The following is a 24,398-nucleotide window of genomic DNA, read 5'->3' as shown; positions in this document are numbered from 1 at the left end:
ATGCCCGTGTGTGGGTAATGCCAGTGATGTCGTGATTGCTCCTGGCCAACAGCAATTCCACTTTCAATGATGTTAAAATGTGAAAAAAAAAAAAAATGCTCATCTCAGAATTGACAGAATACAGTAAGTGTGTGGCCTTGCAGAGAAGGACAGTTTTTTCCAGGGCAGGCGGAGACAGGGAGGCCTCGAGGCAGGCAGGCTGTGGTGAGAAGGGAGAGGAAGCTCCGGTCTGGGCTGGCATGTTCTCAGTAAAGAGAGGGTGAACCCAGCCATGTGGCTGGGTGGGTGGGGCTGAGCTCTGTGTTCCAGAAGCTTCCAGTCACTCTGAGGCCTCCCCATGGGATGGGGAAGATGGCGAGAGCCCTTGAGCGTCCCTGGCTGGAAGCGCAGGGGGAGACGAGGAGGAAGCTGATGCTGGGGGCCCCTAGAGTGGAGGGCAGGCAGGGCACATGAGCATGAGCGAGGGCTCCGTCCTTGGCTGGCTAGACTCCCCACTCCAGGCAGGTGGATTTCTCAGCCACGCCATGCTCATGCCCACTCTCAGGCCTCTGTTCTTGCTGTTTGTCGCCCTTGGCCATCACCTCTCTTTCTCCGAGTACTGCTGTGGTTCTTTATACCATCATTAGAGAGTAACTTGGTGAGAGGCATTGCCCCTAGTAAAATACAGCTTCCTGGAGAGGCCTTCCAACTTGCATGCCACTGTCTCTCACTCAGTGCTTAGTTGCCCTGTGCTTGTCTTTAATTTCCTTGTTCTGGTATAGTCCCTCCCTCCCACCACAGGACCTTTGCACATGCTTATCCTATTGCCAGGACATCTCTTTCTTTCCCTGCTTATCCTTCAGGTCTTAGCTCAAGCACCATCTCCAAAGAGAAGGTTTCCCGTAGCCTGAACAGATCACCCCTTCCATGTAAGGGCTTTCTCTGTGCTAGGTGACTCTCCTGCACTCTTGTCACAGCGGCAATTTACATTTCTTCATGCGGCCACCTGACAAATGTCTGTATTTCCCACTAGAGTGTTAACTCCTAAAGGGAAGGGGCTGTGTCCTCTTTGCTTCCCAGAACTGACGATATCTGTACGTGTTTCAGTGCTCTCTCTCACTCTCTATCCTCCTATAGATGAAAGATGAATGAACAAATGGATCTCGTATAGATGGATGAATAAAATAGAGCGTGGTGATAAAGATTAGAGGTGATTCCGCGTATCGCAGGAAGCCACATTCGCCTCCACTGAGGGTACAGTTGCCCTCCCACCAGATGTGGGTGTCTATAAACCTTACACAGGATGCTTGCAGCGGACCACAGAGCACCTGGTGACCCTTGGGAAGATCATACTGCATGACATTGCCTTGAATCGTGCCTCTTCTTTCTTCCAGGCATCTCCAGTCTAAATTCCAGGCACGGGGCGCTTTGTCCCTGAGAAACTGCCTCCTCTCCTCCGCCCGCTTGCCTTGAGGCCCCACGATCGTATTCTGCCTGGTGTTGCCTCCTGACTACTCCAAGTCATCCACCTGGCCTCTACAGCTGCCCGGAGAGCCCCCAAGAGGGCGGGGAGGGGCCGGCCCCTTGCTCTGCAGCCAGCCTGGCGCAGCCACCTAGTTGGTGTGTGCGCGGTCCTTGGAGGCGGCGCGCCAGCCTTCCGGAAATCTCCACGTCTTTTCTCTGGGCGTCAGTTTTCTCTCCAATCGTTGACTGAGTTTTTCTTCTTTTTTAAAATTGGGGTAAAATATGCATAACATACATACATATGTAACATAACATAAAATGTACCACTTTTAAGTGGACAATTCAGCGGCACTAAGTATGTTCTCATTGTTTTGCAACCATCACCACCATCCATCCATAGAGCATTTTTCATCTTGCAAAACGGATACTCTGTCCCCATTAAACACCAACTCCCCGACCCCCTCCCGCAGCCCCTGGTGACCAGCATTCTACTTTCTGTCCCCATGAGTCTGCCTCCTCTCAGAGCTTCATCTCAGTGGAATCACACAGTCTTTGTCTTTTTGTGCTGGCTTGTTTCACTTAGCCTGGTGTCCTCAGAGTCCATCCATATTGTGGCATGAGTCAGAATTTCCTCTCTGACTGGAGGCTGAATACGAGGCTGAATGATATTCCGTCGTATGGATATAGCACACTTGGTTTATCCATTTGTCCATCAGTGGACACTTGGGTTGCTTCCACCTTTTGGCTTTGTTCACAAAGCTGCTATGAGCATGAGTGTACAGACTCTTTCAGTTCTTTTGTGTATATACCCAGGAGTAGAATTGCTGGTTCTCCTCGTTGGGGCAACTGCCATACTGTTTCCATAGAGCCTGCACCCTTTCACGTTCCCACTGACAGTGTCCAAGAGTTTTGATTTCTCCACTTCCTTGCCAATGCTTGTTATTTTCTGGGTTTTCCCCGGTTTTATTGAGATGTAATTGACATACCTCCCTGAATGAGTTTCAGGTGTACAGCATAAAAGTTTGATTTATGGTCATGCGTCACTTAATGATGGGGACATGTTCTGGGAAACGCATTGTTAGGCGATTTCATCGTTGTGCAGACATCACGGTGTGTACTTACACAAACCGAGGTGGCATGGCCTGCTACATGCCTAGGCTATTTGGCCCCAGTCTTATGAGACCACCATATACGCGATTCATCATTGACCAAAACGTCACATGACTACACATATTGTGAAATGATTACCACAATAAGTTTACTTAACATCCATCATCTCATATAGATACAAGAAGAAGAAATGAAAAAAAAGAAAAATATTTTTCTCCTTGTAATGAGAACTCAGGATTTACTCTCCTAACAACTTTTCTACATATTGTACAGCAGTGGCAACTATAGCCGTCATGCCGTACGTTGCTATCCTAGTACTTGTTTGTTTTATAACTTTTATCGTCTTCCTCCAATGCCCTCTCCCCCCAACCCCCATCTCTGATCACCACAAACCTGGTCTCTTTTTCTATGCATTTGGTTTGTTTGTTTGTTTTAGATTCCACATATAAGTAAATATTTGACTGACTTATTTCGCTCGAAGCATAATGGCTTCAATTTCCAGTCATGCTTTCACAGATGGCAGGATTCCCTTGTTTTTTTTATGGCTGAATAATATTCCACTGTAAATCTATATACCACATTTTCTTCATCCATTCATCTGTTGATGGACGCTTAGATTGTTTCCATGTCTTGGCTGTTGAAATTACACTGCAATGAATGTAGGGGCGCAGAAATCTTTTCGAGTCAGTGTTTTCATTTCCTTTGGATAAAAACCCAGAAGTGGGATTGCTGGATCATATGGTATTCTATTTTTAACATTTTGAGGAACCTCCATCCTGTTTTCCATAGTGGCTGCACCCACTTATAATCCCACCCACAGTGCACAAGTGTTCCGTTTTCTTCACGTCCTTGCCAGGACTTGCTATCTGTCATCTTCTTGATGACAGCCTTTCTAACAGGCATGAGGCGATATATCGCTGTGGTTTTGATTTGCATCTCCCCGATGACTGGTGATGTTGAGCATGTACCTGTTTCCCTTTTGTGTATCTTCTGTAGAATAATGTCTCTTTGGGTCCTCTGCCCATTTTTTAATGGATTGTTTGTTTCTTTGCTATTGAGTTGCAAGAATGTTTTATGTATTTTGACTATTACCCCTTTATCAGATATGTGGTTTGCAAATACTTTTTCCCACTCTAGATTCTCTCTTCACTTTGTGGATGGCTTCTTCTGCTGTGTGTGTGTTTTATTAGTAGCCATCCTAGTGGGTGCGAGGCGTAATTCTTATTCTTGAACCAAAGGCTCCACCTCCTGCTCTTCCTGGTGATGAAGGGATTTGACGCTCAGTGAAAGTCAGCAGATGACGCTTAAGCACCTGCCACGGGCCCAGCTCTGCCACGGGCTTTGCGGGTGGGGCAGTGATGAAGAGCGTGGACGCTGCCTCGGAATCCCCCTGCTGCCACGCCCTGGCTGTGCCGGTCACCTCGCTGCTCAGAGCCTCAGGCCCCTCATCTGTCACACAGACATGACAATAATAGGGTCCACTTCATAGGATCATTGTGAGGATTAACTTACTTAGTGTATATAGAGAGATCAGCATAGTACTGGCGTGTTCTTGTTCGTTTTCTTACTGTAAATTATTCCTATTTGCTACACAGAGAAGGCGTAGCAGAACGCATTTCCCCCTCACCACGAGGAACCAACCAGAGCCTCCTTGAGCAGCCGGCCCTCGCTGCCCTGTCCCGGGGTCCTACCTCGCCTGCGAAGACATGACGTGGAGGTCGCCAGGCTCTCTCTGGGTGATGGGAATGTAAGTTTCCTCTTTATACTTTGTTTCTGTTTTATAAGCTTTGAAAAATGAACATAATTCTGTTATAATCGTAGCTAAATGTTATAATAATAATGACATTTTAAATGATCACAGACATCTAGCTAAAGATGATAAAATAAAGTCATTTTTCTCTACTCATCTCCCTTAAAATCTTCATAAAGCAACCACAAATCAATCAGAAGGGAGAAACCCGGATTTCAATGGAGCAGGGGGTGTGTCGCCATCCACAGAGCCTCGCTCTAGCGTCGGAGCAAGCCCAGCAGGTGGGCAGAGCTGACGCTTCTGTCACCGGACTTCGGGCGGGCGCTGCTTTCTCTCAAAATAAGGTTCACCCCTCAAATCAGAGGAGGGGATTAGAGAGACGGGAAGTGAGGAGGACGCCAGAGAGAATGGCCATGTCGCTGTGCACGTCGTGTTGGACCAGAGCAGAAGAGGAGGCGGCCGTGGAGGGGACATCATGGGGACAGGCGGTTTTTCTTGTTGGGATCTGACCTCATCAGAGGGGACGGTAGGAGGTGAGGTGGGGTGAAGGGTGAGGAGGCAGTGACCCCTGAGCTCCGTGCAGGGGGCCTGGGACAGTTACATTGGCCTCTCCGGCACGGAAGATGGAGTGCCACATGAAAACAGACTTGATGAGAAAAAACCTGAGGCCACAACTCTGAACTAAAGTGTGGGCTTCCCCGGCCCGGTCTCTGGCCCCTCGATGTGTCCCACCCAGCAAACACCTGCCCTCATCTACAGAGGAGGAGGAGTCAGAGAGGAGTCAGCACGTGCCCTATGCACACACTGGGGCACGGAAAAATAAAAATAAAAATCAGGAGAGGGAAAGAAATGTAAACAAAAGCCACTGCAGAGCAAATATCGCAAGAATTACTCAACATATCTGAGGGAGGGTTGGACAGGTGGTTATTCAGGCACTCAGGTTAAATACAATGTGGTCTTTCTACAAAAGGGACTCCAGAGTTGATGGAAAGCAAGCTAGCGAAGCTCAGGAAAGAAGTGGGAAGTAGGGACCAGCCCAGTAGCTGAGTGGTTAAGTTCACGTGCTCTGCTTCACCGGTCCAGATCCTGGGTGTGGATTAGCACCAGTCGTCAAGCCATGCCGAGGTGGCGTCCCACATAGAAGAACTAGAACGACTTACAACTTGGATATACAACTATGTACTAGGGCTTGGGGGAGAAAAAAGTAAAAGAGGAAGATTGGCGATGGATGTTAGCTCAGGGCCAATCTTCCTCACCAAAAAAAAAAAGAAGCAGCAGCATACCTTAAAAAAAAAAAAAAAGAAATGGAAAGTAGAAGCTTTACAGAGTCGAATACCACACTGAAAGCAACAACAACCAAAATATAAACATGACCAGCAATTCAGCCGGGGAGTGGTGAACAGACCAGAGAAAATCCTAACAGTGAAGTGGGAGAGAATACAAAGTCTAAGCTAAAAGTGATAGAAGACGACAGCCCCAGAAGACACAGGAGGTCAAGCATACACAGCATCGTCATCTGGTGTGGGGGGTGTTGGGGAAGAAAGTCAAGTTCAGGGGAAAACCCGCTGGGCCTCAAACTTCTCCAGAGCAATTTGCAACTCCTAGGACCATGGAGCAAGGTTTAGATGCTCTCATTAAAAAAAATAAGGTTCTCAAATTTACACACAGCCCAATGGCCGTCAAGGATAAAGACAGCACGTTCTCAAGTATTCGAGAAACTAGTTCTGTGGGACCTATGGACCTCCTTGGAAATTCAAAGAAATGCTTCATGAAAGAAGAATTCTGGAGTGAGAACAATGGAGAGGGCAGGTGGGGCATCTACCCCACTTCCATACAGAAACCCAGACGAAAGACGGAAGGGGTTGTGGGTACAGAAGAGAGTGTGCAAGTTATCACCAAAACTATAAAAAAAATGATCACTGAAAAAAGATCAGGGCATCTTGGTTTGCTGGGGCTGCTGTAACAACGTATCACAAACGGGGGCTTGAACCACAGACATTTATTTTCTCGCGGTCCTGGAGCTGGAAGTCTGAGCCGAGAGTGTAGCAGGGCTCGTGCCTCCTGAGGGCGGCTCGGGCTTCCCGGCCACCTGCTGATGTCCGTCTCGGCCTTCATCTTCTCGTCGTATCCTCCCTGTTGCGTGCGAGTCTCTCTCTACGTCCACATTTCTCCTTTTTATAAGGACTCCAGTCATATCGGGTCAGGACCTCATTTTAGCTCGATTTCTTCTGTGAAGACCCCATCTCCGAGTAAGGTCACGTGCTGAGGTCCTGGGGGTTGGGACTTCAAATATGGATTTCGGAGGACACAGTCAGCCCCTATCGGGGAAAGAGGAAAGAACTGGGGAGAAGGGTAAGTGTGCAGGTGGTTGATGAGTCCTCCACGAAGCTGAAATTTGTAGCTTCTGATACAAAATGGCTCTAAACTCGGAACATTTTTGTAACCTTTTCCTCCTTAACTTTAAACAGGTCTTGGAGCAGGTGAACATTGAGCTGGAAATTTAGCAACCCCTTCAAGTTTGCTGCTTTTTGCCATAAATTCAATTAAAATGGATTTCTTTTCATTTTAAAAAGTCATAATTAGATAAAAACCATTCTAAACTTTGAGTGGGGAAGCAGCCCCGAGACAGCTGATTGCAGCCCGCTCCGAGAGGTGTGACTCCAGAGCGGTGGCTCTTCCCTGGGGTGGGTGGGGGGCGCCTGGCGCCGTCTGGAGTCATTTTTGGTTGTCATGACTCGGGAAGCGGGGTGCTAGTGGTGTCTGGCTGGTAGAGACCAGGGAGCTGTAAGCATCTCACGGTGGGCAGGACGGCCCCTCCCTTCCCACGACAAGGAATGACCGTGTCCAAACTGCCCATCCGGCCAAGGCTGCGCGAGCCTTCACGGCTGCATGGACGTCCAGCTGTGGGAAACGAGGGGAACTCAGTTTTGCCCAAACACTGCCCAGGATGCATTTACACGCGGCATCCCTGACTCTGCCATGTCTCTCAAAGGAATTTTTATTTTTAGAAGCCCGCTCATCCCAAATGAATCATCTCCAATGGGAACATCGTAGGCACCCTATCGAGCCAAGGAGAGAAAACGGGGCGGTGGAGGAGACTGCTCTGGATGCTCCCAGGTACCAGGGGCAGACCACGGGCCTGGAGCTCCGGTGAGGCCACTCTCTGCGGGGCACCCTGGATGAGGCACCCCACTCTCACCGGCTGTCCCCTGTCTCTCCAGCCCTCGTGCCCCCAGACTCCCGCCGCCTCTCTCTGAGCTGCTCCATCAGCTCATGAAGGCCCCTGCGCTCTCCCCATCCTGGGAAGTCCCCTCCCCTGGAGCTGCCCGCACTCGGCCATCTCTCCTGAGTGCCTTTGAAGATTTCCGGCTTCTCCGGCCCGGAAGCCGCACGCGGGGTCAGGCATTTGCGCCCGCTAATCACTCTGTGCTGCCAGGGCCCGAGTGCCACGAAGCCTCTCTTCATGCCTGTTTAAAGCCTCGGAGGGGCTTTCAAGGGCTCTTTGATAAATCATCCTAAGTGTTGTTCCGGCCACTCCAGCGCGGCACCCGCCCAGCCCTCGCTCTCCCGGCAGCTGCTCCCCATCGCTGCCTTTCACCGGCGACAGTAATTCATTCCACTCGAGCTGACCAGCTTAGTTCCCATTTATTTGCACATTATGAGCTGTGTCACTCCACTTACCCTCTAGACAGTAAATGGTTTGAAAAATGCAACTGTAACAAATATTCAGGAGAGGATAAGAGAGAGGAGGAAAGAGCCAGGGAGAGAAGAGGGAAATTGAACCTCTGAATTCAGAGTCCAAAAAACCCAGATAAGAATAAATAATGCTCCTCAGTTATCTCAGGCATCTGGGATGCCACAGAAACTTCCAAGCCTTCCTCGAAAATAAATCTCCTTCTCTCTCTCTCTCTCTCTTTCAGCTCTTGAGTCTGAGTTCTCTGAAAGTGGGCCTAAAGCAAGTATCATGATCAGGGCAGGAAAATAATTAGGCTGCAGTGTCGGCTTGTACCTTTAAAATCAGAGAGGCCCGGGCTCCGCTTTCTCCCTTGCCTGTTGGAGGCCAGGGGCCCCACTTCCCCTGTGATGAGTGGGCTGACCTTCAGGGAAACTGAGGCAGCTCAGAAAGATAATGCCTCTTTTTTCTAGAAAAAGCTTATACAAACCAAGACTTGAACCCAAGTCTTTTAAAACCCTGGTGTGACACAGTATTAATGCTCGTCTATAGAGTACCTGTGTGAATAGTGTAAAAAGCTGCCTTCTTCCTCCAAACTCATAGCTAGGATATGGCTTGGCCGTCTGATGGTGACTTGTGTGAAGAGAAGATGCCCGTTCTCTGGGCAAGTGCAGCCCCAGGTTAGGGCATGTTTGGTGTACACAGTGTGGGCTGGGTTTTAGTCTTGCTCATGCCCCCAGCTGGAAGCCTTTGTGCAGTGCACATCCTGCACAACTGTACATGACAACTTGCCACAATAATCTGGGATAGTCTGCTTCCTGTGAGGAGTGGGTATCAGAATATTCAAGGCTATAAGTAGGCTTTATCTAGGAAGAAGGCAGCATGTGCCAAAACCAAGAGCTGAAGTAGGGTGGGAGGGAGGCTACAGAATGGAAGGGCTGGTCCCCAAAGGGTTGTCTGCACTCAGGCTTCTTCTGAGGTCAGTGTGGCAGTGGGTTAACTGCGGCTTCTCCTCTCACCAGCTGCCTGACCTTGGGCAGCGGACGCCCTTGAGACTCAGGCTCTCCGTCTGTAAAATGGGATGATACCATTCACAGCGTTGTGATGGCTCAATGAGAACACGGACATAAAGCGCGGCAGAGGGCCTGGAATTCAACGCCCGGAAACGGGAACTACTGATATTCTCTTCCTCCTCCTCGGCAGCCGCCTCCCACTTGCCCTGTCACCTCTAAGTCTGTGATCGTTCCTATCCTCTCCCTCTGCTCCGCATTTCCTGGTTATCCATCACCCCCTGGGAATTCTCCTCAGCTTCGGAAACACAAGCAGTTGCTGGGTAGGCAGAGAAAATACCGTTCTCTGTCCTCCATAGATGACTTTAATTTCTATTTCAAGCCCCGCTCCCTGGCCAGTGGGGGTTGGGGTGACTTGAGCTCAGCCACTCTGGAATCCTGCCCTCCGTCCTCCTGTGGCCAGTCACCCTAGCTGAGTGCCCGGGCATCAAACTGGCGGGCTCTGCAGTCCACAGAGGTCCCCGTGGAGGCCTTGGGGCAGAGACTGTGGGTGGTCTGCCCTACAGCACCTCTCTTCACCTTTCTTCAAATTATCGTTATCAAAGCTGAAAATGTTGAACACGTACTCACATCTGAATGTCCCCTAGGAGGCTTTTGAGAAAGGTTTTTTTCTCACCTTACCAAAAGAGGAGGGCATCTCAGCAGTCATCTCTTTCACATTCTTTGCCCCCCCCCCCCCCAGCTTGCACTGAATACTATAATGTGAAGATGTGATGGTTGGGGCTGCTGCAGCCAACTTGCAACCATGAGGAAAAGACCAAGAGAATCTCATAGGACCTGACCTAGAACTCTGACACCACTGAACTGTCAAACCATCACTGGGTAGACCCACGTCAAGGGAGATGGGTTCAGTTAGTTAGACAAGATCAGTCTTCGTGAGTCAATAAGCACAGATGGCTGGGTGCTGGGAGCTGAGTGTTATGTTAGATCCAGAGACGAGGCAGAAAGAAAGACCATCACAATGACTTTCCTGCATCACAACAGCGATGCAGCTGAAGGACAGCTCAAGCTTGCAAACTTCTCTACAGCTGGCCTTCCCAGGACTGGGTCCCAGCTTCAGAATCTGGTGGTACGTCCCGGGGCAGCTTATGAAAGTGAGTTGGACTTTAGTTTCTTCCATCTATGAGCAATGAGGACAGTTAAACCCAGCTCCTGGGGTTCTTATGGGACAACGGCTGTAAAGAGCTGAACACACTTCAACAGCTAGCTCCTGAGGAGTTCGTGGCTTGACTACTGCAATTAGTAATAAATATGGCTGCCCTGGGGTCAAGAGGGGTTACTGGGACCCTCTTCACAGGCATGCCTAGTCTCCCCCACCTGGGCCCACGTCTGGGAGTCCAGGGTCTCAGGGCCTGTGGGCCTGTCTGGAGGGCAAGTGGCCTCACACGGGGCTTCCACGTCCTTGCAATGGGGGCACGAAAGAGAAATTAATTCCCTGATTCCAGGCCCTCCTCTCTATTACCTATTCATCAAAAATTGCTCAGCGTTGTGCATTTTTCATTACAAGAGTCAACATTTGCCACGTTAATAAAGCAAGGGGCTGCTTTTCTCCTCTCAGAGATGGAATATGTAACGACACGGCCCCTTTGATGTCTCTCGGCCAATACAATATGTATCTGAACGAGGAGAGAGCCGTGGGTCCGGCTGGCTGCGGGGGCTCTGGAAGGGGCGCTGCGAGGCGGTGGGAGCCCGAGCTCTGAGGGGGGCCCGCTCTCTGTCGCCCCCTCCCCATCCCAGGCCCTGAGAGAGACCTCGCTGGGAAGGGAGACTAACTAGGAAGATGGTTTCGCCCTCCGCGTAGCCCCACGTCCGAATCGTGACATCCAGGGGCTGCAGGTTGACGCGGGGTGCCCGCGAGGGCGCAGAAGCCCTGTTCCTGGACCAGGGGTGGGATGGAGGTCGGGGGCAGGGTCAGCTCACGGGGTCTTGGAAGGAGGCTGGTCAGGGGAGGAAGGGAAACACCTCCCCGTGGGGGGCGCTGGTGTGTGTTACACGGGAGCACGGACGTGCATGTGCTCTGCGGTGGGGATGCACATCTGCTGAGATGGGATTGTTTTTGTCGTCAGCAGCAGCCGCACGTCCTGCACACCTGCGAGGCCAGCCCTGTGGGAGGCGGGCGGGGAGATGACAGTGTAGGGGGAGAGGCTCCATCAGGAGACTTGAAGATCAAGGACCCATTCAAAGTCTGGACGGTCCTGGGAGCCAGGCCACAGCGCAGGTGGACAGAGCCACCAGGGGACATGGCAGGCCTGGGTCGGGCTCCTCGTGGCTCCAGCCTTGCGTCAGTGAGCTCACTGTGAAGGCCCCTCATCATCTCTCTAGAAGGTTCTGATACAATGAGGACTGTGGACAGCCAGGGGGCGGGGAGGAACCTGCGAGCTCAGGAGAGGTGGTGGCAAGAGGAGGAGTGAGGTCGTTGTCTCACGCCGCTTGGGGAATGTCTCCTCACCCTGTCGAGCCTCAGTTGTCTCGTCTGTAAAATGGAGCGCCTGTCACCCCGTGACCCCGCTCCTGACGCACAGGGTTCAGCTGAGGTAACGCGTGTGCAAGGGGCCGGAGGAGTGGTCATGAGAGCGCGGCCAGCACAGCACCGCGCTCTAGCTGCGCTCGGGGCCTAGGGATGGTCGGCAGCACCGGACGGCAACAGGACCTTCCTGATGCGCCTCTGTGACGGCCACGGAGGCCACTCCGGCCCCAGAATTCCTCTGCTTTCAGGGGCAGAAAGACCGGGAACAATAGAGAAAGGGGGCTTCGGGTAGAGTCACCACGTGTCCCCCGATTACCTCTGCTGTCCCAGCACAGTTACTAACAGCACCCCCTTCACACTCAGAAGCCGTCCAGTTTGGAAGGTAAGTTCTAGACTCCACCTTTCATATGAAGAAACTTAAAGATGGCAAAGAGTGACCCAGAGGAGCTCATTAGATGGGGCAGAAAGACGACTCAGAGGATTTGATGTTTTCATTGAGACCTGAAGGAAGGGAAGGAGTCAGCCACGTGACAATCAGATGAATGGGCATCGGCTGAATGGCAAGGGCAAAGGCCCTGAGGCAGCACCATCTTCGGGTGTTGGAGGAGCAGGAGGGCTAGTAACGTGGGTGAGCAGAGGAGACAGTGGTGCAGAAGGAGGGCCCAGCGGTGGGCAGAGCCAGATCCCAGAAGGCCTGCTGGGCTTAGGGTTAGGGCATTTAAATTTTGTCCTCTAGGTCAGAGGTCAGCAGGCTTTTTCTGTCAAGGGCTGTGTAGTAAATAATTTAGACCTTGCACTCCGTACGCTCTCTGTTGTGTCTACTCACCCAGTCAGCAATGCTCTTGTAGCACAGAAGTGGCCATAGACAGTATGCAAACTAATGGGTGAGGTGGTGTACCAATAAAACTTTATTTAGGAGAACAGAGAGCGGGCCAGATTTGACCGCAAGACATAATTGGCTGACCCTGCTCTAGGTAACGGGAGGCCACAGATGGATTTCAAGCAATGGCCTGACCATGGTATGACCTGGTCTGATTTACATAGTTAAAGGAACCTCTTCACTTGCTCTGAGGATCGTGGATGGCAATGGGTCAAGAGCAATGCCTGTTTAAAACGCTCCTGCAGGAATCCAGCTAAGGGCTGGTGGTGCCCTGGCTCAGGAGCCAGCAGAGGAGATGGAGGGAAGTGATGGGTTTGAGAACCGTTTTGAAGGAAAGCAGCCCAGAAGGGTTGTTGTTGAGGTTTGTAACTGTGAAATGTGGGCCAAACGTAAGCTGTGATCGTCACACTGTTGTCTGTGCCTCTTTGCTCCTCAAAGGGGCTGACTAGCCCGGCGGCCACCAGGCCCGTGCAGTAAGCTTTGCAGAAATTGCCTTCTCAGTTCAAATCACTTACAAAAGCCCAGGCTGCAATTATGAAGCTTCATAGCTGCAGCATCCATAAAAAGAGGTAATTTTAATATTTGGTTCAACTTCAAAGCAGTAACTTAGAATTATATATACCCTATTAAAATATAATATTTTTCCCCCAAACTAATCAAATGGCTAAATCAATTGTTGGTGGATTGCCAGTGGCCTGAGGATCAATGGGAATAGAAAATGTATTCTGTATTTTTCTTGTTACATAGAGTTAGAGCGCATATTTTATTAATGTTCATCCTTTAGAGACCAGATTTGTGCATTCGCTAAAATAAACGCTACAGTCTTTACGGCTTGGTTGGCTGGAGAGAGCAGAAGTGTGAGGGCAAGGAATCCTTCACGAGGAGGCAGCCGCTGCCGAGCCCTCGTGGGGCTGGGGTCCAGGCACCTGAGTTTTGCCTCTACCACTTTGTGTGTTGAATGACTTCGAAATATGTCTTTTCTCTTCTTAGTCTCCCCATTTGTCAAATGAGGAGTTTGGACGAGATCAGTGAAGGTACATAGGCTTCTGCTAATTAAGCTCAATTCGTAGGCAATGCATGGAGCCTCAGAGGGGCGGAAAGGATTCTGAAGCCATAGCTGGGTTCAGAGGGAGGGAATGCTGCAACTGATTAGTAATGTCTGCCATGAGCGTGGGTGAGGCATCCTGCAAGCCAGGTGTTTGTGATGCCTGCACTAAATGGGTTCTAAGGTACCTTCTGTTCCAACAGATCAAGTAAAGGCCTGTAGGTCTGAGCAGATAGTCTCCTCTACGACTTGTAGGACCCCCTCAGGCCCTCCATGGATGGTCTCTCACCCTTCCCTATGGGCAGCTTTGGCTGGACTGGGGCCTCACTGAGAATAATAGATTCCATCCTCTGTGTCCAATGTGTTGGTTGTTAGATACCAATGATGCTTCCTGTGCACTGGGCACTGCAGATTTAAAGGTCCACAAGCCATGGCTGCAGCCCCACGTGAGCAAGACTGTGGAGAAGGGCGTCCAATAAGAAGGACCGACAACCAACACAAAGCACCAAGGACACTGTGTCTCCCCGGATTTCCCGTCTACGCCAGGGAGAAGCTAATCCAGAGTGGGCCACTCCCCTCGTCTCCTGAGCCTCTCTCTTCCCTTGGCGAGCTGTCACCCGCTCTTGGCAGTTGCACTGTTAGGTTTCAGGCAACGGTGACAGACCGGGGCCACAAAGAAAGCTCCAGGGAAGCTCGCCGGGTGGATGGGAAGGCAGAAGTGGCTCAGCAAAAGGCAGCACTAGGCGTTCCAGGTGCTGAAAGTGAAGAGCATGTGGGCACTGACCTTGCAATGTCTTCCACTCCAGATTCCATGACCTGGGAGAGAGTCCAGTTGACCAGCCTTGGGCTACGTGCTCTCTTCTTGGTCGGGGACTATGAGAGGTCTTGATGTGCAGACCCACACAATGGAGGAGAGAGAACGTCCCCAAAGAAGAGACGGTACAAACACAGGAGAAGGAAGAAACGGGTGTTGGGAGGTCAAAACCAGAACACAACTGGAGTCATGGCCCTGCAAGTTCTTCTGCCTCAGCAGCCAGTATAAGCCTCCCCTGACCTTAATTAAGCGTCAGCTGAGGCTGCTGGTCCTGCTGTTTTCCATAGCAGAAGCTGGGTCTCGGACACACCCACTGTATTAGTTTCCTGTGGCTGCTGTAACAAATTACTGTGAACTGGTGGCTTCAAACCACAGAAACATATCCTCTTACAGTTCTGGAGGCCAGAAGTCCAAAACTAAGGTGTCATCAAGGCTGTGTTCCCTCTGCAGGGTCTACGGGAGAAGTGCTCTTTGCTCCTACTTTTGGGTGACTGTTGACATTCGTTGGCTTGTGGCTCCATCACCTCTTCTGTCCATCTCAGATCTCATTCTGCCTTTCCCTTATAAAAACACTTGTCATTGGATTTAGGTCCCATCTGGGTTATCCAGAAGGAATGCCTTCATCTCAAGATCCTTAATTATACCTGCAAAGTTCCAAATGAGGTCACATTTGCAAGTTCTGGAGATTAGGATGTAGATGTATGTTTTTGGGGGCCACCATTCAGCCCACCATGCCCACAACAACATTATTCTTCCCCACGACCTGTCTGCTTCTCGCATGGTGCCAGGGGTCGGGGGAATTCTTCTCTTTTTCTAAATTCTTTTTATGAGTTTTCTATTCAAGGTAAACATGTTTTTTCTAGAGTGTAAAGTTGTCCAGAGTTCCTATGATGTGCTGGGCATTTTTACATGCGACATTTGTTTTGGTCCTTCTAACAACTCTTCGGGAAGAGCTCGGCTCCCTGGTGTCCCGGTCCCTGGGGCTCCAGAGGGCATGTGAAGGGGCGGAGCTGGATCTGCACCCGGTTTCCTCTGCCTGCCACACCTGCACCCTTTCCACTGTAACCGCCTCCTATTTGACTTAATCCTTGCTGAGTTTTTTTCCTATTTCTCTAAGAAACTTGAGGGAAATCCCCTGAAGACTAGGGAAGAGGACATTATGAGTGGCACGCCTTGATGTCCCACCTAAAATTGTCCCTTACTGCCAAAAATGGGCTGCATTCGCAGGTCGAGCTGGCACACTGGAGCCTCTCCTTCCTGACAGTGAGCTCAAGGGCATCATCTGTGGGCTGCCTGCCCTTCCCACTGGTCATTCCAGGTTCCCCTCAAAGGTCCTTGGGCCCCACAAATGCCGTTCCTGGTGGTCCTGCAGAGTTTATCTGGAAAAGTGGGAGCCTCCACCCCTGCTGGAGGCTGGCGTTCATCCCCATCCTGAGTGGCTGACCATCAACCCTTCAGAGCAGAAGAATCGAATTACTTGAATTACAGGCCTCTGTTCCCCCTGCAGTGTCGCCACCAGGATCCAGGATTGAAACTCTGTTCGTGCTTTCACTCCATCAGCAGGGCTGTCTTACCAGTTATCACACTCTGAGGATGTGGGTTGTGTGGGACCCTGGGCCCCAGTGATGGTGGAAGTGGGAAGGGTTGGGCATCGCGAAGCCAAAAGGCCTTCCCAGAATTGGAAATAGCCCAACTTTGAGCCAGCGACTTCCCTTAGGGCTTGGAACAGTATTAGCAAACCTCTAGTCAAAGCTTTTCATATTCCAGATAGGGAAACTGAGGCCCGGGGAAGGGCAGAGACCATTGCAAAGCTGCACAGAATTCACACCTGCTGGCTGTTTCCTGGGTGCTCCCCAGGTGGAGGGTGGACAGGCCGGATGAACGACAGCCAGTGCAGACAGCCAGGAAGGGAGCCCCCGATTAGTCTGGGAAAGTGACAAGCCTACATGAAAAATGACCCAGAAAAGAAACCCAGACGTTTCCCCAGGAAAATGACACCTCCTCGAAGCCTCGAGTTCCCCAGAAAGCATCCGGGCAAAACATCTCCAGAACCGCCACTTGTTGGGATTCCATCACAGGTGACATTTAAGTGTTTTCACTTGGAGAAGGATTTTGTTTTTCCACTTGAAAAATAAGAAGTATCAACTTAATGGCTAAAGGAAATGCCTCCTTAGAAGGAGAACAGTTGTGTTGGTAGAGAAGCATTCATTCATTCAGTCAGTCAGTCTCTCATTCATTCATTTAATCAGCATTTTCTGAGTCTTATGATGTGCTAAGCAGTAAGGAAACAACAGTGTCCAAGAAAGACATAGTCCCGGCCCTAAGGATGATGGTGGTGACTGTGATGAAGATGGTGGTGGTGGTGACGATGAGGAAGATGTTGGTAACAGTGATGAGGAAGATGGTGGTGACAGTGATGATAAAGATGGTGGTGACAGTGGTGGTGAAGATGGTGGTGACAGTGGTGGTGAAGATGGTGGTGGTGGTGGTGATGAGGAAGATGGTGGTGACAGTGGTGGTGAAGATGGTGGTGACAGTGATGATGATGAAGATGGTGGTGGTGGTGGTGATAATGATGGTAATAATATTTAACTCCTATTAGGAGAGCCCCCAGACCCGTGCCATGCTCCTCCCCAGATTATTTCTTTGCGTCTTTGCAACAAGCCCACAAGGCAGGCGCTTTTATTAGCCCCTTCTAACAGTTGAGGAAACTGAGGCACAGACGTGTTAAAGAACTCTCCAGTGATTCTCATTTAGAAACTGATGGAGCCGGGTTTTGACTGAGCCATTCGGTCTGAAGAGGAAGACAGACGAAAGACAACTTGTCTCTAACAATAAATACGTCATCACAAACGGTGACGACTTCCACAAAAGACAAGCACAACTATTTAAGAAAACGTGAAGTGAAGACTTCTTTGTGTGGGGGTATTAGGGAAAACCAGAAGGGTGAGCAGGAGTTAGGTCAGCAAAGAGGATGGGGAGAGGGCAACTTGGGTTGTCTTTTAAAATGAACACCGCAATCCTTCTTTCCAGTGGAGTTCCACATAACACTCCATATATTAACACAGGGCGAGAGCAGAGCCTGCAGAGGGGAGCCCGGGGGCCCCTCAGTCCTCTACTGCCCTCACCCTCTTCCCTAGTGCCCTCTCTCCCTGTCTCGCAGTAATCAGAAGCCCCACAGAGGACAGTGTGGGACCCCCGACCTGGAGGTTGAGGTTTCAGCCAGGGCTGGGGCTGCGCCTGGGGCTAACGAACAGTCTGAGGGACAAGCCATCCCCACTACCTGACACTGTGTCGGTGCAGCCAGCTCGGTGTTGGGTGGTTTCTCGTGGTGGGGAGCTGTGAGGACGTGAAGGGTAGCGTGGAACAGCAAGACACATCTTTTAGCATGGAAGGCAATCACTGCTGCTCCCCACCTCTGTCCTAATCTGGCCCCACTACTTGAGCTTCCCTAATGGACCCCAGCATACCTGCGACGCGGTCACCAGCCCTCAGTACATCCCCTTGATCCCGCCTCCAGGCCTTTGCTTTGAGCATCCCTTCCACCCGCATAGCCATTTTGTCCCCACAGTGCCTTTCCTGCTCACTTCCGTCTTTCCCAAACTGACACATCATCCAGGACTCGGCCTGACTCCCCTGGCCCTGCCCTGCCCTCCTCTGGAAGGACGTGTTGGTGCAGCTTATCTGAGAGGGACACACAGGGCAGGGGACACCTGAGGGAGGGGACACCTCGGGGAGGGGACACCTGGGGGTGGAGGGAATCCTGAGGCTGAAGGCCCACATTCATCGACATGCCTCTGTCAAAGGCGGCTCAGTGACCCTGGGCAAGCCCCCTACCCTGTCAGAGCCACACTTCTCCCATCTACAAAAGAGGGCCAATAGCATCTCCTTCACGGGTGCCTCTGCTGGTGGCTGCTGGATGTGTGACCAGTCCCTGCTTGTGGACTGTGGGGTCGTGCGGGGCAGGGACCATCTGAAGTGCGCACCCCGTGGGTCCTGGCTATGCCCATTGTGGCCAATCCCCCTTCTTTGGGGAATCCACTCCTCCTCCAGACAACCTTCTAAACTCAGATCTCCGGCCTCCCCAGACTGACTGGCCTCTGTCTCAAGGACAGTCCGGCCATAGACTGGCTTGAAAAAATGGGTGGGCCCAGTCAGATTCCTGCCCCTGGAAACACCCGTGAGGAAGGGGACCCAGAGCCCCACCTGCAGATACTGAGTGGAGACGTGATGAGCGAGGTTCAGGCCAGAGTCGCAGGGCAGAGCTTGAGACTAAGGCGGTGCTGGAGGGAGAGAGCAAAATGGAGGAGAGACACATGGAAATGCCCGAGAGGAAGACCACACCGCGCCTGCAGGAGAGCGAGGGGGGAAAGTGGAGCCTCCCTCCAGTCCGGTCCCCGGCTGCTCCCACTATAAGAGGGCTACTCTCTGTTTCGTAAGTAAAGCCCCCCCACCCAGGGTCCGCCACTGCCTGGCAGGGGCGTGTGGAGGAACAAGCGACCCCCCATCTCTCACCCCCATATCACCAAGAAAGGCCCCAGGGGCCAATAGGGAGCCTGTGTAGGAAACAGCAACAGCTAATGCTGAACAGAAATGGCTAAGTGCTGTGCTGGGCGCCCTTCTGTGTGTCCATTCTCAGAACAGCCTGTGAGGCAGAGGCCATCAGTCTCCCCATTTCCCAGATGAGGAAACTTTGGCACAGCACAGTCATGTGACTTGCCTCATGCAGCACAGCTAAAGGAGTGAGTGACCCAGGACTTGAACCCAGATCATCTTCTTTGGAGACTCTGAACGTCACCGCTGTGCTGTCCTGTCAGCTAACTTAATCAGCCAGAGGAAGCAAGGAAAAAGAGATGAGTCCGCTCATAAGAGTCTCACAAGTGGTAAAGAGCCCAGCAAGCAATGGGCGGGGGCTTCAGGAAGAAGAATACAAAACCGAGACACAAAAGCCTTGAGTGGTACGCGGATGATGCCCTAAATGGAAAGATTTGTATCCTAAAGTCGTCAGTCCCGCCATCGTGCTCCAGAAGTTTAAGACAACCCAAATCATGAAGGAGTCTTTTCAGGAACTTGATAACATGATTCTAAGGTGTACTTGGAAGACTCAGTGGGAGAGAGGAGCCAGGAAGTTTTTGAGAAAAAGAGGATAATTATGGGGAATTTGCTCATTACCCCGTTTGTGGGCATATTATGAAGCCGTGGTAATTAAAATCGTGTGACATTGGCTCTCGAATAACAGAGAGAGAAGACTTATGCAATTAAATATTCGCTGTATGATAAAGGAGGTGTTTCATATAAGTGAAGAAAGAGATATCATTGATACCAAAATTAATTCCAAATGGATTCAATATTTTCACGTAAAAAATGAAACTATGATTTCCTCTCAAAAATGCACAACCTGAATTTAATCAAAGGGAAACATCAAACAAACTCAGATGAAGGACCGTCTACAAAACAGTTGGCCTGGAATCTTCTAGCTGTCAGCAGCAGGACAGGCAGACAGAGGAGGGGAAGCTCACCGAGCTGGGGACGTGGAGCGGGGAGTGGGTGGGGCGGCAACGGCATCAGGGCGGAGGGAGGGCTGGCTGGGGCAGGAGATGGCGATGCCACACGGGGGAGAATGGGCCCTGGAAGAAAGGTTCTGGAATCCTGCTGGTCTCACCAGTCAGGGCTGCCACCAGCAGGCGGCCTCGTCCTTTGCCTCCTGGTTTTCTGAGTTCTTTTCAAGTGATACCTCCCTCAGTGGAACATTGTGTAAGCTCAGAAAAGCATACTTGTGAAGAACTTTTAATCGTGTCAAAACAGATGTTAAATATAATGTCAAGCAAAAACACTGTATAGTGTTTACTATGCTGGGTACCATTCTAAGTCGTTTTGGATTTATCCCTCACATCTACCACATGAAGCAGGTACTATGACCATCCCCATTTAACCGTGAGGAAACTGAGGCAGGCACCAAGAGGTCACATGACCCGACCAAAGTCACACATCTGGCTGTGCCAGCATGGCTGTGTGTCTCGGGACAGCTGAGTGTGCCAGGGCTGGCTGAGTGTGCCAGGACGGCTGCGTGTGCCAGGGCTGGGGTTTGAAGCCAGGCGGTTGGAGCCCGGAAGCTGCGCTTGTCGCCGCCGTGCCCGCCGCCTCTGCATCAGTCCAGTCACATGACAGGAGCAAGACTGGAGGGGTGCTCAGAGACCGCCCAGCTTGCCAGGAGGCGGGATTATGGGTTTTTGTCTTCTGGATTGTTTGTTTGTTGAACTTTTAGAATATTCTATGGTAAGTTGGCATTCATTTTACAATTGGAAAAAGTCAACAGCTAATGAGAAAATTCTCCCCACCCCTCTAGTCTCTTCTGTGGGAACCAGCTCTTGGCTCCTCCAGGCTGGTGCTGGCCCCGGTCCTCTCTGAGAGCCCACGCCCCTGGGCCCGCCCTCCCTGCATGGCTAAGGACATCATTGTTGACGAGCAGATGGTGGTTGGCATCGTTGAGAGGATGCAGGAGCTCCTTAGGAGGCTCTGTGCTTGGCCCTCTGGGGAATGTGCAGGTGCCCACATCTCGAGACTTTCTTGCTTGTTCACTTTCTGTAAGATAATAAATGTGCGTTGCTTTAAGGCGCTGTGTTTATTGTAACTTGTTACAACAGCAGTTGAAAACTAATGCACATGCCTAGTACAGGACAGAAATCAGCATGTGAACTGTGCTGTGTGTCTGGAGAGCATAAACTCTTAACCATGATGTCAGAATACCTCCATCGGCATCTCCCAGAAGAAAGGTCCAGGGAGCAACCTCTGCTATCTGCTATCCTAGGAACTCAGGAGCCATTCAGGGTGTGGTGAGTGAGTCTTATGGGACATCCCAATGAGGGCAAGGGTTTAGAGAAGTGGGGGTGGGGGGGAGCTGAGCAGAGAGAACATTCTGGCTGGGGGAACTTCGTGCAGAGTCCCAGAGGCAGCAGACGGAGAGCAGAGGTGGTGAGATGAGGGGCCAGGCGGGGAGCAGAGCAGGAGGCCCACACAGGCTGACAGAGGACGGGCCTGGATGCCGTGGGCTCCGCCAGCATCCTCAGGAAGATGAACAGAAGCTGTGGGGCTGATGCCTGCACCTCAGTCTGGAGCCTGTCTACACCGGGCAGCAGCCCACCTCACCCAGTGTCCCCACCCGTGAAAAAGGGAGAGGGCCGTGTCCCTCCCAGGAGTGCTGAGGGACGCAGGAGCTGGCCAGGCCTCGCTCCCAGCTGGGGCTCAGGGCCTCACTGCCAGCCACACGGCTGCCCTGACCTATGTGGCATCTTGCACCATGGTTTGATGAAGACATTTCCCCCAGGTCAAGTCCAGCTCAGGCTGAGTCTGCTGGGCCCTGGAGCATCTGACCTGTAGGGAGCAGGACAGTCAGCAGTGCCCAGCTCCTGGAACCTTCCCTGGCTGGGGGAAGGTGCTGGAGAAGGGCCTTGTTCCCATACCTCTGGTCTCACCATTCAATGCTTATTTTCACCCAAGCTGGGCTGCTGGCAGAGTTGGTCTCTGGTGTCCCTGCTCTAAGCCTTGAGATCATCAGCTTCCTGGGACCCCATTCAAAAATGATGCCTTTCATCCATCCATCCATCCATCCGTTCATTCATCACGTATTTATTGAGCCCTCACTGTGTATGTTGGTGAGATAGTGATAATCAATGTCCAGCCCGCAGGGAACAGGCTCGTTGGTAGGGTGGGTGATTCAAACAGGTGGCCCACAGGCCCACACAACCAACAGATGCATTTTGTTCAATCCTGCACACTTATTTTTTTCTTATTCATCATCTTGTACCGATCGGAAGATTTCGTGTGGACGCCTCGATGTTCAGTTTCCTTTGAAAAACGACAAGCCCTGCAGACAGGCCCAGCTTCCTACACAGCCGGAGTTGGGGCTGAGTGATAGCTGCCGCCCTGGGTCTACCACAGTTGCCCTCTTCCGGTCCCTGTGTCTCCCCAGCACTGAGGACAAGTGTCGGGAGCCACTGTCGTGGTTGTGTTGCCGTTTGTCTTGTAGAAGAGTCAAGAGGACGGTGAACTGTGACTCACTCTCTTTTCATCAAAAGCAGGAAGAGCTCAAAGCAGACGGTCATACATTTGATAAAATTCTAATGCTTGACCCATTCGATTTGGTTTTTCCCTGCAGTAGCAGCCAGGATGCACTGGGTTAGGCTGTGAGAATAAACAACCCCAAATCTCATTGGCCTCAGAAGCAAAGGTTTATTTCTCACTCACACGACAAGTTCACCGCAGGCTGGCCAGGGCCCTGCTCCGTGTCTCCTCACCTCAGGACTCAGACTACTGAAGCGACCACCATCTTAAACATGGCGGAGGAAGAGGGAGGCGTGAGGCTCTCTCACCGCCAATTAATTACTCCTGCATAGAGGCGGCACATGTCACTTCTGCTCATAGCTCAACTGGACAGGACTAGTCACATGGCCCCAGCCAAAGGGAGCTAGGAAGTGCAGTCCTGCCGTGCGCCTGGAAAGGGGTGAGCTGGAGCTGTTTGGTGAAGGGCATTCATTACCGTCTGTCTCACGAGCCCCCTCAATGGCCTCCTCCCTTCAGCATTTGAGATTGTAGGCCCTGCTCTAGTTTAACCTACCCATTTTATAGATGGGAAGATTGAGGCCTGGAGAGGGGAAGAGACTCCGTAATAACCCTCTGCTGGGCCCTACTGCAAGCTCTTCCCACGTGTTGTAAATTTTGCAGTGGTTAAGGGCCTGGGCTCTGAAGATGGTGGGACCTAGGAGTAAGTTCTGGCTCTGCCACTTGCCAGTGTGTGATCTGGGGCAAACTGCACAGCTTCCCAAGCCCACTGTAAATGGGATAGCCCTGGGACGCACCTCATGAGGCTGTTTCCAGGGTTAACTGAGATGATGCAGGATCTAAAGTCCTCAGCACCGTGTAAGCCTTTAGTGCGCGTTAGCCTCTCCAAAACCTAAAACATTCTGCAGAGGAAGCGACTGAGGTTCAGAGAAGTGAGGAAACTTGCCGGAGTTCGTGCAGCAGAACTGGGTTTCACGCCCAGGTCTTCTGACTCCCCGGCAAGTGCTCACAACTCCAGCATCACTGCCTTTCCTGACTTGGAAACGTCCACCCTCTCAGACAGTGGTCAACGTCCGCGGCCTCTGCGATCTCCCCTGCAGTGTCAATACTCGCCTGCCGTGAGTCCGGGAAAACGCTGCGAGCCTCTCTGGCGAGCTCAGTAGTCGAGGGAACATCCATGCGCCTGCTGTGGAATCTGCTGCAGGCGGAGGTCTCCTCGCTCAGACGCAGGGCCCGCTGACGTCTCTTCCACGGGCTCACTGTGTGACCGTGAGCGAGTCACTTCCCCCGGAGCCTCGGTGTCCTCACCCGCCCGGTGGGAAGGTTACAAACCCTCCAGGTGTTCTCCTAGCCCGAAAGCTCCCTCAGGGATTGCACCTCCTTCCCTCCCTGCGGCCCTGGGAGGCCCCACTCAGGTCCCGGAGGCGGAAGCATTTGGAAAATTCAAGAACTGCCCAGTGCCTAAGAGTGTAGCTTCGGAGGCCAGCAATTCGAGTGTTTGAATCACAGCCCAGCCCCTGCTTGTTGAACCTGGGGAGGCTTTCTTAAGCTCTCTCCATCTCAGTTTCCTCATATGTCAAAAGGGTATAATAAAAGTTCCTCGCCCATATTGTTGTGAATATTAAACAAGTTATTGTAGAGAAAGTGCTTACAGCAGTGCCTGGCGCCACGAAGTGCTTAATAAATATTAGCTGTGTGCCGGGAGCCACTGTTATTACAAAAGTCTCTGTTCAGAAGAATGTCTAAACGCACGGGAGACAAGAAGTGCCTCTAAGCATGGTCTGGGGACAACAGGATCGTGTGGTATTCAACTTGAAGTCAGAGAGGGCAGTGCAGGCCGTCGGAGCTGTAGGAAGCAGAGCTGCAAGGCTTCCCCAAGGAGAGAGTTCAGTGATTTGGCTGAGAAAGCACAGGTGTCAACGGCCAAGTGTTCTGTGGGGAAACTTATCCCAGCTCAGAGAAGGAACAGAGCAGGCCTCACTCCACTTGATCATTCAGATCTTTGGTGATGCCTCCCCTGATGTGTCAGGCTCTGTGTTCAGTGCCAAGGATGCAAGACGAAGGAGACAATTCAGTGTCATAGCCGAG

General features: G+C 51.5%; 1 long non-coding RNA gene across 1 annotated transcript; it reads right to left on the bottom strand.

Annotated features, from left to right (window-relative positions):
- Window positions 1–19,628: 19,628 nt before the first annotated feature.
- Window positions 19,629–23,829, bottom strand: LOC138923361 (uncharacterized). The gene is made up of 2 exons (XR_011436865.1): window positions 23,424–23,829; window positions 19,629–20,834 (listed from the first exon to the last, which is right to left on the bottom strand). It is a non-coding gene; the product is annotated as an uncharacterized lncRNA (long non-coding RNA).
- Window positions 23,830–24,398: the final 569 nt, after the last annotated feature.

This window comes from Equus caballus, chromosome 3 (genome assembly GCF_041296265.1).
Source record: "Equus caballus isolate H_3958 breed thoroughbred chromosome 3, TB-T2T, whole genome shotgun sequence".
NCBI classification, from domain to species: domain Eukaryota; kingdom Metazoa; phylum Chordata; class Mammalia; order Perissodactyla; family Equidae; genus Equus; species Equus caballus.
This window is presented reverse-complemented; position numbering and strand designations above follow the sequence as displayed.